This window comes from Phalacrocorax carbo, chromosome 12, assembly GCF_963921805.1.
Source record: "Phalacrocorax carbo chromosome 12, bPhaCar2.1, whole genome shotgun sequence".
NCBI lineage: Eukaryota > Metazoa > Chordata > Aves > Suliformes > Phalacrocoracidae > Phalacrocorax > Phalacrocorax carbo.
In genome coordinates this window covers 9494612-9508342 of record NC_087524.1, presented here as the reverse complement: position 1 = coordinate 9508342, position 13731 = coordinate 9494612, and the positions used below count along the sequence as shown (strand labels likewise).

Sequence of the window (13731 nt, the reverse complement as noted above, 5' to 3'; positions counted from 1 at the left end):
GTAGGTTTCTGCATAGCTCCCTGGGCGCCGCTAATGGATGGGATGCACAGCAGAGCTTGAAGGTTTTTCATTCTAGCTGGGTAAGACAGAGGGCTGAGTTTCTGACGTTGCACTCACTATTGCTAGGTAGGTCAGAGTTGGGTTTTGTGCAGGGCCTGTGATGTTTGAGTAGTGGTCAGAGCAATTTTGCATTACGGTGAGGAGAGGTTATAAAGAGGGGAGGGAAGCAATCAGCCACAGAGGAGATGGCAAGTCGAGGCCAGAAGTAGTGAGCGGATACAGGTGGATAGCTGGTCCTGGAGAGGCAGCGGAGGCAAAGCAGAAGGTTCCAGGAATTAGCTTCGGTCTCAGAGGATGACTGGAGAAGAAATCATTAATAAGTAGGTTATTGGCAGCAGGGCACTCCATTTTGTGCTCTGATTCATAATCCGTACTGCTGTTTCTTGTGGCTGGTGTGCTCAGATCCTAGTTTTGAATCTTGCAGTATTTTACAGTGATGAGAGATTATTCAAAAGAGCATTGAAATCAGACTCAGTACTGGGAGCTAAGAGCAGTGCAGACCTTTGCATTTCACTTTTACAGTTGTTTTTATGCATCGTGATTGCAGTATAGTATGATATCCAGTCCTGCTTGGCAGGACACCAGTGTGGACTTCAGAATATGCAAACCTCCCCAGGACCTCAGGGATGCTCTTGTCATCCTGTGCTAGATGCAGCTCCATGGGGAGGAGCTCACCGCCAGGCGCAGCACGGCATGCCCCTGATAAGAAAGGCAACGTTCCTGCTGAGAGTGTGGTTTCTAATCATCCAGTTTCTGGCATTTCAGGTAACAAGGGGAGAAAATAGTGCACAAAAGCCGGTTGCAGGGCACAACATTTGCAGAACCTTGTTGATATTCTGAGTTTGTGAATTACTGAGCGAGTGAGCTCAACAGCCTAAAAGGAGGGGGTGTAATTCCTGACAATTGATGACATTTTCCCTTCGCCCACATCTGATATTGATATATCAGATAACGTGAACAGTTACCGCAGTAATAAGCTCCCAATTGCCATTTAGCTTTGAAAACATAGAGATCCTTCATGTTACAGGCCAGAAATACTCCCCCTGAATCAGCATTCATTGTGAAGGAACAAGTAATTTCTCTTTTAGCTGAATTAAAAGGTCGTCTTCTATAACCAGCTGAATGGATGGAAATAATTAAATTCATTCATTATGCATCTTTTTACTTTTATGAACATAGAACATGAAAAAAATATTGGTAATACCACACACACACACCCCCTTTGGAGATGTATGAGGTGAATTAAAAGTTAATGTCTGGGTTGAGAATTGGACAGGAGTTTCATAAAAGGAACAAGGAGAAATTTACTGTTTTCTGCATAAGCAGGTCTGAAAAACATCCAAATTTGTATCTGAACTGGACTGCAAAATTTTTGGTCTATTCAGACATTGCACTGTTTCATGGTGCATGATGGCACTTCTGTGCCTCGATGCCTACAATCTGCATATATTTTAAATGCACATAAAAAGACAATATTTTCTTGTATTTTCCAGAGTTACTTAATATTTAATGCTGGTCACCTTAGAAAGTCAGTTTCATGGTTTGAGGTGTTTTGGGGCAAGTGTACAGGCATATATTTGAGGTCAACATGATTTTTTTGATTTGTCCCTTTTAATTGAGTAAGGCTCAAAAGGAAGTACTAGTATGGATCCATACATATACTAGCAAAAACCATCTTCTGCGTCTGCAAAGGGAGTTCTAAGTTCAGTATTATAATCTGTAAGTGTGTGATCAAATACCAACTGAGCAAAAATGACTAGGAGTTTTGATAATTTTGATTGTGCTTCTATAAAACTTAGGATATATCTGTCCATCTCTAGTCTCGGGAATCTTATACTGGTCCAGGCTGAAATAGCTGTGCTATTTTCTTTGTTTCCTTCCCAAAATAAACTGAGCACTGGAACTGAAACAATCTTTTACAGCGTTTTGAAATATAGGGCTTTTTAAAAATAATTATTTCATACCCACAGTACAAAAAATAACATCACCATTCACTCATGGGGTGCTTAATAAATCCTTGTTCAGCAGGTCTGATGCCTCTGAGGGTGGAGTACTCAGGAAGCTTTGTGAAGCTTCTTTGCAAATGCCATGAATTTAGCTCTTTAACCTTTTGGGGAGCAGAGCGGAGTGGGACCCGTTATCAGAGTTGAATATTTGAAAGAGATCATGTTCATTACCTTGAAAAGTGACGCTTGTGTTTGAAAGGTTTTATCTTTGGGAAGTTGTCTCTATTTTTCTGGCTTAATTGGTGCCTGTCAATGATAATTTGCGATCATTTAATGAATCCCAACAGTTTATTTGGCAAGACATGTTCAAGACTTCTTTTTTCTTTTATGTTTTCGTGTCAGAATCACAGAGGATGTTTTAAGACTGCCTGATGCATGCTGGTAGGTAATCAGGGAAGACAAGTCTGCTTTTAGTAGTTGCCAATCCAGCAAAATTTACTAGATGTATTTACTAGATATGTTTTAGAGTTTTACAGTTTCTGAAAAAGCTCAGTTCAAAGGACAGTGATTAGAAAAATTTTCTAGAGTTCATGAACTCAGAGTAGATCTTACATGCCATGATTTATGTCTCTGACTAGTAGATTAAAGAACCCAATGACTTGAAAGATCTTTCCATGTGCTGCTTTGTAGAAACAGGCAGAAAACAATTCCAAGGTATATAAAATTGGTGTCTTTTAGAGAACTACATTACTTTTTAGTATGCTGGAAAGACATTTGATGTTGCAAGACAGTTAACTCAGGACATGCTGCTGAGGCAGATTTGGGAAGCAGCCGTGTTTTAATCTCACTGTTCTAACTGAAGGAAATGTAATGGGGAAGGGAAAGACTACAGTCACCAGATTAAGAAGTCGGAGTTCATACTGCGGGGTTGCTCTTGTCTTCCCACGTGCATCATAAGTTTTTGCCTCTCCTGGAAAAAATATTTACCATTCTTAGGGCCATATGTACAACAGATGATTTTAAAAAGTCAGGAGAGACATCTACCACTGAAAGGGGACGTTAAAACTAGCGAGGGCAATAGGGTATTTAGCAGTGCAAAGTAAGTACAGGTGCAATAGCCATCTGCTGTCTCTGCACACTGTGGTCTTAATCTTCCAGGTCCATCTGCCCTTGGACACATAGCAGGGGCAGCAAGACAGAGGGGTCCAAGGAGCGTGTTGCTAAAAGGCCAGATGAATACACAGAAGTGCTAGACACCATAAGAATGGCATGAGAAAGGAATGCAAAGTTGTTTAATACCAAGCATCTGGCATGCTCTCCTTTATACTGGGAGCTTCAAGGTCTAGCAGGGCCCGGGCCATGTCTGGAAATGTTTGTAACTCATTCCTTACTTTGCTAATTCAGAGCATTTAAAATGTTGAAAATACCAGTGGCAGCCTGGGAGCTCCCTGTGCGAGCCTCCAGCATGTGGGCTGGTGCCAGCGCTTGCACCACGCACTGGGACTGGCTGCGGGGAATCCCGGGAGTGATGCCAAGACCCAGTGCCTACCTTGGGGTGGTTTTGAGGCTGGTATAGGGCAACGGAGAGTGTTCGAAGGAGGCTGTGAGTGAGTATCCTTGCCACTTGGGCAGTCAAAAGGAGAAGGGCAGACAGGAGGGTCTTCTGCTTTGCCTTCCACTGGGCTCCCTCCAGGGTCCTGTTACTGTGGGGTTCCCCAGGGCTCGGTGTCACCAGCCCCTGCAGATTTGTCATGGGGGACTGCACTCACAGGTGGGACACGGCTGTATGTGAGTTGAGCAGGATTGCTTGTGCCAAGGGCTTTCCCACAAGCAGGAGAGGAGAGCAGAAGGAAGGCAGCCCAGACCACTGTCATTTGGGTCATTGCTCCTTTCTCGGGTACCTCTGCTCAAGACGAGGGGTGAGAAGAAATGGGAGAAAAAATAATTTGATTTTTTTTGTGTGTGCTTTTGTTACTTGTTTGGCAAACAGGAGGTAAGGGGTGATCTAATAGCAACCTACAGCTTCTTGAAGGGGAGTTACAAGGATGTTGGAATCAAACTCTTGCTGGTAGTGGCACATAACACAAACAGGAGCAACAGCCACAAACTGGCGTGGGAAATTCAAACTGGACAATAGAAGAAACTTCACAGAAAATAGTTCCTTATTTCCCTAGTAGTTACTGTCATTATTCTCTCTGGCATATGGAAATGTGGGAGAAGAGTCAATGTGCTGTTTGAGATCCTTTACTTCAGGGATTCATCAGCTTTGGGGTGTTTCTTTGCTCAGCAACACCATAAGCAAAGCAGCAGCAGTGGCTGTAGCACTTACCAGAGCTGGCAACACACCTCCTGGCCACAGGCTCATGTCCTGCTGGCATCTCTCCCCTTGTTTGAAGAGATCTGCTCTAACCTATACCTGGGGCTGGTTGGATGCCACTGACAGGTCAGGCCAGGCCATCAAAACTTTCGGGTTGCTGTTGCACCTCTGGCCTACTGCGTGAGCTTGCTTAGTCACCATTTCTACATCCCTCATCTCTAAACTTGTGATGAGGTGACTCACTGTTATTGAATGCCTGCTCAATTTTATTAGATAGTCATCAACATGTTTCATATGCTCCCGATTAAAGAATTGCATGTTTCTTTCCTTGAGTATCTTCTGGAAACAGCTTAGGTAAACAGCTTAGAAAGGGGAAGCTCAGTACCCTTTACCAAAAGAAATATTCTATAGGTTGTCTCTTATCAAGTACTGGTTGCAGCATATGGGAGAATTGGGAATGATGAAGTATTTACTCAAATAGCTGGTTTCCACTGCATTGAAGTCAGAGACGCTGAAGGCAATGCAGCATCTATAACTGACTTCCTGAACAGTGTAACAAATTGAGATGAGAGTCCTTTTCTTGTAACTCACATGTGCAACAGAAATTGCTTAGCTAACATAAATCAGGCCTAAATTGCTTTTAAAGGCTCACAAAACATTTCTGAAAGAAACAGGATGAGGAAACCATTTTGCCACAGCAGAGTATGTCCCCATGATGAGTCCTATTAAAGCTTGATCAAAGAGCCTTATTGGCTTTTCATTAGAGACTGGTTATGTAGAGTTGAAATTCAGCAGTGGTTTCAACAAAATAGGCACAGAAATATGCACAGGAGGTAAATTTAAGCAGGAATCTAGGCCATCAAAGTATGTGATTAAGGACAATTTAATGTGCTGAGTAATGCAGTGTGATTTGGATGTAATTTATCCTAATCCAGTCTGATCTTTTACAGGAGAATATATTATAAGGCCACAATTAGGTGAGACCAGGGCCCCATCTGGCCTCCTGTCTCCAGCAGTGGCTTACAGCCAACACGAGAAACAAAGCAAATACAGAATGAGCTTCCCTTGTGTATCCTCTCTGCTTCTGGCATTCAGCAGTTATGGGACTTTTTGGGTCAAAGCATCCAGAGCGTGGAGTACAATAGCCACCATTTATCCTTGCTTCATGAATTTATCTCACTGCTTTTTGAACCCATGCCTAGTTTTGGTGATTACAATGCCTAACACCAGTGAGTACCATGATTCAGCTGCATTGCATGCAGCAGCTCTTCTCTTAGTTTGATTTAAACTGCTGTGCTCCAACTATTTTTCCTGGTGCAGTAATTCAGGGGCAAAAGCCTTTTTCAACAATCTATGTCTAGACCCGGGGTTGAGGCTTGAAAATTTGTAACTTGCAAATTTCCTCCTCTTCCTTCCCTCTCTCCTTTTCCAAGCACTCTCTGGGATGAGAGTTTTGGGGGTAACACTGTTGGTCTCCATGCATGCTCCAGCAGAGGTGGTGGTATCCTGCCTCCCATGAGCAGGCACAACTTGGTGTGCATTGGGTGATGTCTCCTTTTGGGGAGGTTAACCGTAGGGGAGCAGTGCCACCATGGGATGGAGGAGACAGTTGCCATGCACCATACACATAGTTCCAATCAAGTCAGTCCAAAACAGAAGGAACATGTCCCTGGAGGGGGACAGCAAAGGGACCCTGCCTTTTCTTACAATCACCATTTGGGCTGCAGTTTAGAAACCCAGATGGACCATGTGGTTGCCTATGAGAGGTTGGACCCAAATCTCCTATAGAAAGTAGAATTTGAGGGGCCCATCTGCAAATCAGGAAGGGCTCAAAACATGAAGTAAAGATTCAAAGCCTCTGCTGCCTTCTTAAACTCTTAATCAGATTTGTATGACATATATGCAAGCTCATTAGCCTGACTAGTTTATAGGGTACATTTGAATTTACAACTCTGATCTGATACGCAGTACTTAATTTGTATCTATGATTAGATGCATCTTTTAAATATATATTGTATCTGCGTGTAAATGTGTGTAATAAAATCCCAAAGTGAAGAGCACCACTGGAAAAGCTGCACATGAGAATGATTAATTTTTATTACCTTGTTGTTATCACTCAGCATTTACGCTATAAAGGCTATAATAAAGTGACACATGCTTGGTCATTGTAAGACAGAGACAAATTTGGCCTCCCCACAAGGGACAAGCAAGGTCAGTTTAGAGGAGGCAAAGAGCACCTCCACCCAGAGTTCTTGCTAAGGTAAATACATTTTTCTGTCCTGTGGAGAAATTTGCCATCTGAAGGAATAAACAGGGTAAAACAAAACCAGATGAGGATGTGACTCTTAGGCAAGATCTGATTTTCATTCTTCTTTCCAGGAAAAAGCTTGCTATAAACATTCATGTTGTCTTTTTCAAGGCCACTGAAGCCTTGCAGTAGAGGATCACATGGCGTTAGCTCATTGCCCCAGTGTCCTGCAACTTCCAGGTTGCACCGAGCCGTCTCTCCCTGGTGCCAGAGAGGCCAGGATTTGCTGTCAGATCACCCTGCCCCATATCTCACAGCCTGGTTAAATGCTGAATGTGCAATTCCAAAGCCCTGTCTTCCTCCAGGAGGATAATTTCATCATAAAAAATTGTAACTGTGAAAAATTCAAGAGGCTAATTCTGCATATCTTCAGCCTGAGACAAATACTGAAGTTGCACTCTGGAGCCAAGTGATCAACTTCACCGCTGAGGAATCTTGGGACAGATATCTGTGACATTCCCCAATCATTCAGGGAAGGAGCAGGATGCCTTGAACCCATCTCTTGTCCTTTTACACCCTTTCTACACAAAAAAAATAAATGGTGACAGCCACCCCCAAACACTGTGGGTCTGCATAAGATGGCCCACGGGGATGTCGTTTGTCTTGGAGCTGCCTGCATCCCATGCACCTTGGAGTTGGCAGCAGAGTTCAGGTTGTGCTGTGCAGGGCTAATCTCCAGGATCCTCCAAGTACAGAGCAGAGGCCACTGGTTTTCCTTGTCCTGCACCTCCCCTTCATGATACAAATCCATGGATTCAGGTGCAGGGAGCGTTGCTGGAGAGGAGGCAGTGTTCATCTCCTTCCAACCTTGGCTTTTCCGTGCAAGCTAAGGTTACTGGTATAAGGAAGATCTCTTCAGCACTTATAGATGAGTTTCCAGTGTTGCTCTTGGAGTTTCTCAGGGACAACTTGGGTTGACTTTTACTTTGCTAGGTTCAAGAGAGCTGTCAGAAGTCAGCACTAAATCAGGACCTCCAGCTGGGTCCTGGTGAGCCAATCTGGGCCACCATTGTTATATGATGCAGAGAAAAGCGCTGCAGCCTAACCAGAAGTACATAGTATATAAAGCTGTGCTGTTTGTTCTATGCCAGTATTACAGCCACACTGTGAAGACAACAGAAAGATGGCAGGAAGGCAAAATTCTCTCTTTTGTGTTGTCTCCGTTCTCTTAAGGAGCTGGTTGCACAGCAGTGGCTTACCCTTCTTAGCAGCAAGCAGAGACTGCTTCCAGACAGCAAGAAATGCCTGGGTTTGATGTCAGGTCGCCAGATTTTCTTCTTGCCCCTCAAGTCTCTTTTGCTTGCGGCAAGGAATTCTGGAGTCTTGGGACTGCCACAATGGGGCCCTTTCTGACAGGACTGGAGAGCTCGACCTCTGCTTGGAAAGGACAGCTTCACGTCCAAGAGGGTTCCACAATGCAACGATTTATATCAGGAAATGAGCAGAATATTTTCTAAAAAAAAAAAAAAAAAAAAAAAAAAAGGAAGGAAAAAAGACTTCATCTGTTTATTTGGCTAGGGAAGAGATCAGTTGTGCTTTTGTGATTTCAGAGGATGGAGTACTGGAGGGGGAAAATGTGTAGCTGTATGCATCCTCATGTTCCTGATGCATAATTTATAGAGTTAACTTTCCTTAATTATGTGTCATATGGGTCTTAGAGCTCAGTGGAAGTGGAGATACCTTCATGCACATGGTTAAACTGTTGCACTTTGGGTACCATGAATGTGAATTTTAACCGTGCACTCTCCATATAGCTCCTATGTGTTTGTGTAGTATTAAGGTGTTCGGGTGCTCCTCCAGCCGTAGGCCTTGGTGAGAGGCAGGCACCTAGTGACAATTCTCAGTCACGCTTGATTTTGTGCCTTGTCTCAAATAGAAAATGTTAGTCTGGCTGTTGAGGAAAATCAGGAGTGTTTCAAGATGCAAATATATTCTCAAGGCTCAGGATTCTGTGCATGTAAAGAGCGGTAGTGAAGTATTTTTGTATTGGTTTACTTTAAAAATGCTGTTACAGAATCTGAGAGCAGCGCTAAGAAAAAGTTTCTGGAAAGTTGGTCTTCGTTACTGACTGCAAACCGTGTGAGTGTTGGGAAGGAGAGAGCGGACTTTCTCGTTAAAACATTTCTGTGCTTTTAATCTGCCTGGCAAATCATTGGCGACTAAATGATAATCCAAGTTGTTTGTTTGAAATGTCATACATCTCCACCACAGCCTGCCCACACCACTAGAGACTTTTAGGAATTAAGGAGCATGGGAACATGAACGCCTACAATGTATTTAAACATGAATTATCAAAAGCCAACAAATATGAAACACTTTTAATTTATGTATTAAAATACTCTAGAGGATACAGATTAACCTCCATTACTCAGGGTTTGTTACTGTCTCATCAGCAAACACTGAGAAACAGACAGAAAGATGATTTACTCTCCCTTTAGCTTCTGTCTTGTCTGATGAAATGTCTGCTGCACAGCGCTCTGGCTGTGCTCGTCCATGGTTCTGACAGCTCCTCATGCTTTGCAGGGATTGTTTTCTCTCACAGTGGAAACTCACGGTTGTCTGAAATCTTTGCTAAATGAGTTGAAGCCAAGCCTTGCTTTACTGACAGGCAGAGGCCCTGGGCTAAAAGGTGACATATCTGAGAAAGGAGGAATCCACAGAGTGAGCTTGCTGGGTCTGCTGCCCTGTGGGAAAGGGCAGATTTTTCTAAAAGAGCCCCTTTTAAAAGAGCTTTTAAGAGGTCCCCTGACTGAACACATCACCTCCAAGGGAGAGCTGTGTAGGAGCCAAGTTGCAGCCTTCCAGCCCCTCCATTGATGCAGTGTCACTCTGCAAACTCTCCTGGTTCCTGCAGGAGGCTTCTGCTGACTTGCTGGATCTCCATGGAAGATTCAGGAGAAACCCTCTGGGCCAGATACAAATCAAACTGAATTAGAAATACAGCTAAAGAGAACAGGCACAGTCAATGTCAGAAGCACCTAGTCACCTCCAGTCGTCTTCTCCACTTGGAACATTGCTTAGGCTTTATTGAGCAAATGTCAAGATACTCCTCATTTGTTAAACAACTTTCCAGTTGTGCCACTACTTGTTTGTGTATATCTGTATGTATTTAGATAGATGTTTACTAACTCTCACTGAATACAGCAGCAAAGTCAGTCCCTAAAGAAAGAAGGTGCCCTAAAACACCTCCATAACATTGTTAACATAACCTTTATAATTAAATTAGATTGCAAGTGACACACAAATTCAATGACATAAGATACTTTTATCTTTCATGAATTTCCAGACTGACTGTGGATAGCTTAATGTGATACCAAGGCAATCAGCTCTATAGCAATCCTTGTGCTCTTCCTTTCACATTCATTGCTACATTTCAAAAGAGTAATGTTAGCCTGGTGTAATGGTGATGAGAAGGAAGATCCAGCCTCCCTCTCCTTTGTCATAAAGCAAGAAGAGTGTGTCCAGCATGTGTGACGTGCTTGGCACCAGCAATATTTTAATATTGTTAGCGGCAAGAAGTACCTTCCTTGCCAGTAATGAGGTTCAGTGTCAGCTAAAGGTGGTGCCCCACAGGATGACTTTAGACAAAATTGCTATAATCTAATATGAAAAAGGCTAGAAATATGCTATTTTTGTGAAAGGCATTTGTTCATGTATGGAGTGATCCTGGCTAATGAAGAAGGGACCTGCCAATGCTATTTTTAGTTCCACCTGCTGGTTTCACTGCTATTCTTGTAGCTATGGCTGGAAGGGGAGTTAGGATGGTGGTGTCTGTTTTTATAGAAATGGAAGAAGAATGGAAATATGAGTGTGTGCATAAAGCTGAAAAGATAAAAAGAGCAAGAACTTAAGAGAAAGTGAGCTTCCCTGTGTAGCTGCAGACATGACATTCATTGAACCTTTCCTTGGAAGGGTTTTTCTTCTTCAGGGACATGTTTCTTGTCTGATTTAAGGGCTAGCAGTGTGCCAGTTGCAGTCTGTATTGGAGGAGGAGAGTTTCTATTTAGAAATTGTTACAGTTAAGAGAAACCATTAAATAATTTCCTTTATTGTTTTGGAGACATAATCCAATACTTCAGCCTCACACTAATGCTCTGAAAACAGCGAGGCTGAGGTATTCACCTTATAGATCATCACTTGGGAGAGGGAAAAGACATCAATGAATCATGCAGAATAATAGGACATAAAAAACACGCAGTCAGGCAGGGCTCCTTGCTCTTCATTAGCAGAAAAGAGGAGAAGAGTATGTATACAAAGAGCACTTTACACAGCCATAGAGGTTATTTGCTATATCTTCTTTGCTTTCTATTTCAGCAGTGATTTTTTCCCATCCTCACTGGGAGGAACAAGTTTTGGCTTTCAGAATTTCACTGGGGAGATGAGGATTTTATTTCAGGCTCCATTTTATTTGATAGTGCTTTGTCCTGATTTTATGAGTGAAATGTGGGTGTACAAAAAAGTGAAAAGACAGGGAGACATGGTCTACATGGACTTCAGGAACTCCAAAACCTGAACCCAATAAAACTTGACTTTAAAACTTACAGAAAGAATAAATGAAAAGATGAAAACTTGCTCAATAGGTTGATTGTTAGGTTGTGGTTTTTTTTTGAGCAGGCCTCATGAGTTGGAGGGTGGTGGTGATTCAAATAATTATTTTGTAATTATCATTTCATTTCTTCTCTAAGGATGATCTTGTGCTTAAGACTAGAAACTAAGACCAGAAGTTGTAGGTTCAATTGCCTTCAAGAGTTTAAAAGGGGGTGGATCCTCTGATGATGCTAGTTACCCTTCTGATCTCAAAGGGACATCACTGAGACCTACTTGCTGCTTCATCCTCTTGTAGCTGACCCTAAATCGCTCAGATGTGCACTTTGCAGTGACAGTAAGGGCCTTTTTCCCTCTTCAAACTAACTGAAAGGTTTGTTTTCATCATGCACAAGCCATGACAGAAGCAATGATGGTGTTTGCTGGACCAGAGCTCCTGGCCCACATGGACAGTGACTGCCTCCGTTGGCACCGCGTATGCCATTGCCCAGAAACGTGACTTGCAGCATCGTATCGAGAACAGTGCCTGTGCTTGCATTAGTGGTGTGATGTGGGATGTGTCGGCCCATTGCAGGGCTTGTGTGAGGAAACTTAAGGGCAAGTACACTTCTATAATTGATGTGCTTTTACTGTGGAAGAAATGCCAGCCAGATGAGGAACTGAACAGGGGAAAAAAAAAATTAAAATTTCTTTATGGAGTAATATCTCTCGTCATCCCACGATTTAATGTAGAAAGAAGAAACAGTTTAAAAGTTTTGCCTTTTCTTTAATCTCTACCTTCTTTAAATTGCATAGATGAATCATGCTTCAGAATTAAAAGAACAAGCCTCGTTGAAAACCTTACCGCAGTCACTCACACAAGCCCTAAAACCAGCTGCAGATTGGGCTGAAAGATGTGGGAGGGCGTCCAGGATGGAGGTTTGACTTCTGAGCCTTTTGTGGCGCTTGCCACTGTTGCACAGCAAGAGCACAGCCAAATCATCTTCTACTGTACTTTCCAAACTTGGGCAACAACTTTGGCCTGATGTAGTTGGCAAAGACATTCAGCAACATCCTTATCCATTTTTGGTTGCTTATTAACCGTATCAATCCATCAATACCCATTTCTAATTGTGTAAATTGGGTAATTTTTTTTAAAGTGGCAAAAAAGAGTTAGGTTTTCTTTCACAACTTCAATCAGGCTGAAGGCTCTTTCACCTCTGTCTAATGCTGTTTGCCTTCACGTTGCTTTGTGTGCTCTGTGTGTGCTCTCTTAGGATGCCTGTGGGGTGTCTGCAGCACGGCTGGTTGGCAGGAGATTGACCTGGAAATGTGTACTGAGGGCCTTCTGGCAAAGACTGGAAGGATGATCTTATTTATGTTCTAGGGATTGCGCCCAGCTACACCATCCTCCTGGGGTCCTCAAGGGTGCTAATATTTGCAAGAGCTGGGTGCAACCTTTTTGTGTGACACAGAGAGAGGTGGGGATGCGATGTGCTACGGAGGGAAATCCCAGCTGAATCCAGCTCAAAGCTGTAGGGTTGAGAAGGTCCAGGAGCTTTGCTGCAGAAAGCAAAGGGCAGAAGGGATTGGAGTAGTCATCAAGCATGTGCACGATGGAGGTATTAGGTTAAAGCAAATTACGTGTGTGGATCTCCACAGGGTTTTACCTTCTCACCATTTAGCACTGTCTGAAGAGAGGCAGTTGAGGGCAGGACCAAACACAGACTTTCACATGCCAAGAGAGCTCTGTTGACAGGAACCGCAAAGCTCCATGCTGGCGTGGGAGCAGAGTCGGGCCAGAGGACTACATTTTGGGGATTGTGCCTTCCCTGGCTCATTCTGAGGGGCCTCTGTTTCAGGCACCATATAGCAAGCATTATATTTGCATATGATATCACTTCTGTAGAAGAAGCAGCCTATTCATGAACAGTAGCATCTTCACATCAATATAACTGCAGACATGGCCGACAAAACAACCATTTAACTGAAATAGAAATGACACTGGAAAATTCAAAGACAGTGCAAAAAAACCTCCCAAGTAGTTATTGCTCACTGGAAGTAAATCCTAGACATGTAAGGCATGAGATGCACGCAAAGGACTGGGAGAAATAGAATTTATGGACAGACTTACCTCTCCTCTGTTCTCAAGACACGTGTCATGTCTTGAGATCATACTCCAAACTCTCCTGAAATTAAATACATAGCCTGGGACAATCCTTCTCTGATTCCTGTGGAATACACAGCATGCTGCAGGGGACAAAACCCCTACTCCTGACAGTCTGATCCCCAAAAATTTAGAGGCTGCTGCCTGCCCCTCTGGTGAGATTCCTGCAAACACAGCCTGTCTCTGCAGTGGGCTTACTGGGTGATCTTGTCAACATTAAAGCTGCCGGGTGGGGCATTTGACCATGCTGCAGGCGCTGTGCCCGCACAGCGATGCTGTCTCTGCCCAATCTGTCATTGCCCAAGCTCCTGCCTGCGCAAGCTATTTCAGAGCTGGGTCTGAGAGGCTCCGGAGAGCACCGGAGGAAGCACAGCCATAGCGAAGTATTTCTGTGCTCAGTTCTGCTTAC

The 13731-nt window shown here is 43.4% G+C and overlaps 1 protein-coding gene across 2 annotated transcripts in view; it reads left to right on the top strand.

The window, feature by feature from the left end:
* SH3PXD2A (SH3 and PX domains 2A) overlaps positions 1-13731 on the top strand; it is a 270198-nt gene that overhangs the window by 155066 nt on the left and 101401 nt on the right. The gene's annotated exons all lie outside the window — the stretch shown is intronic.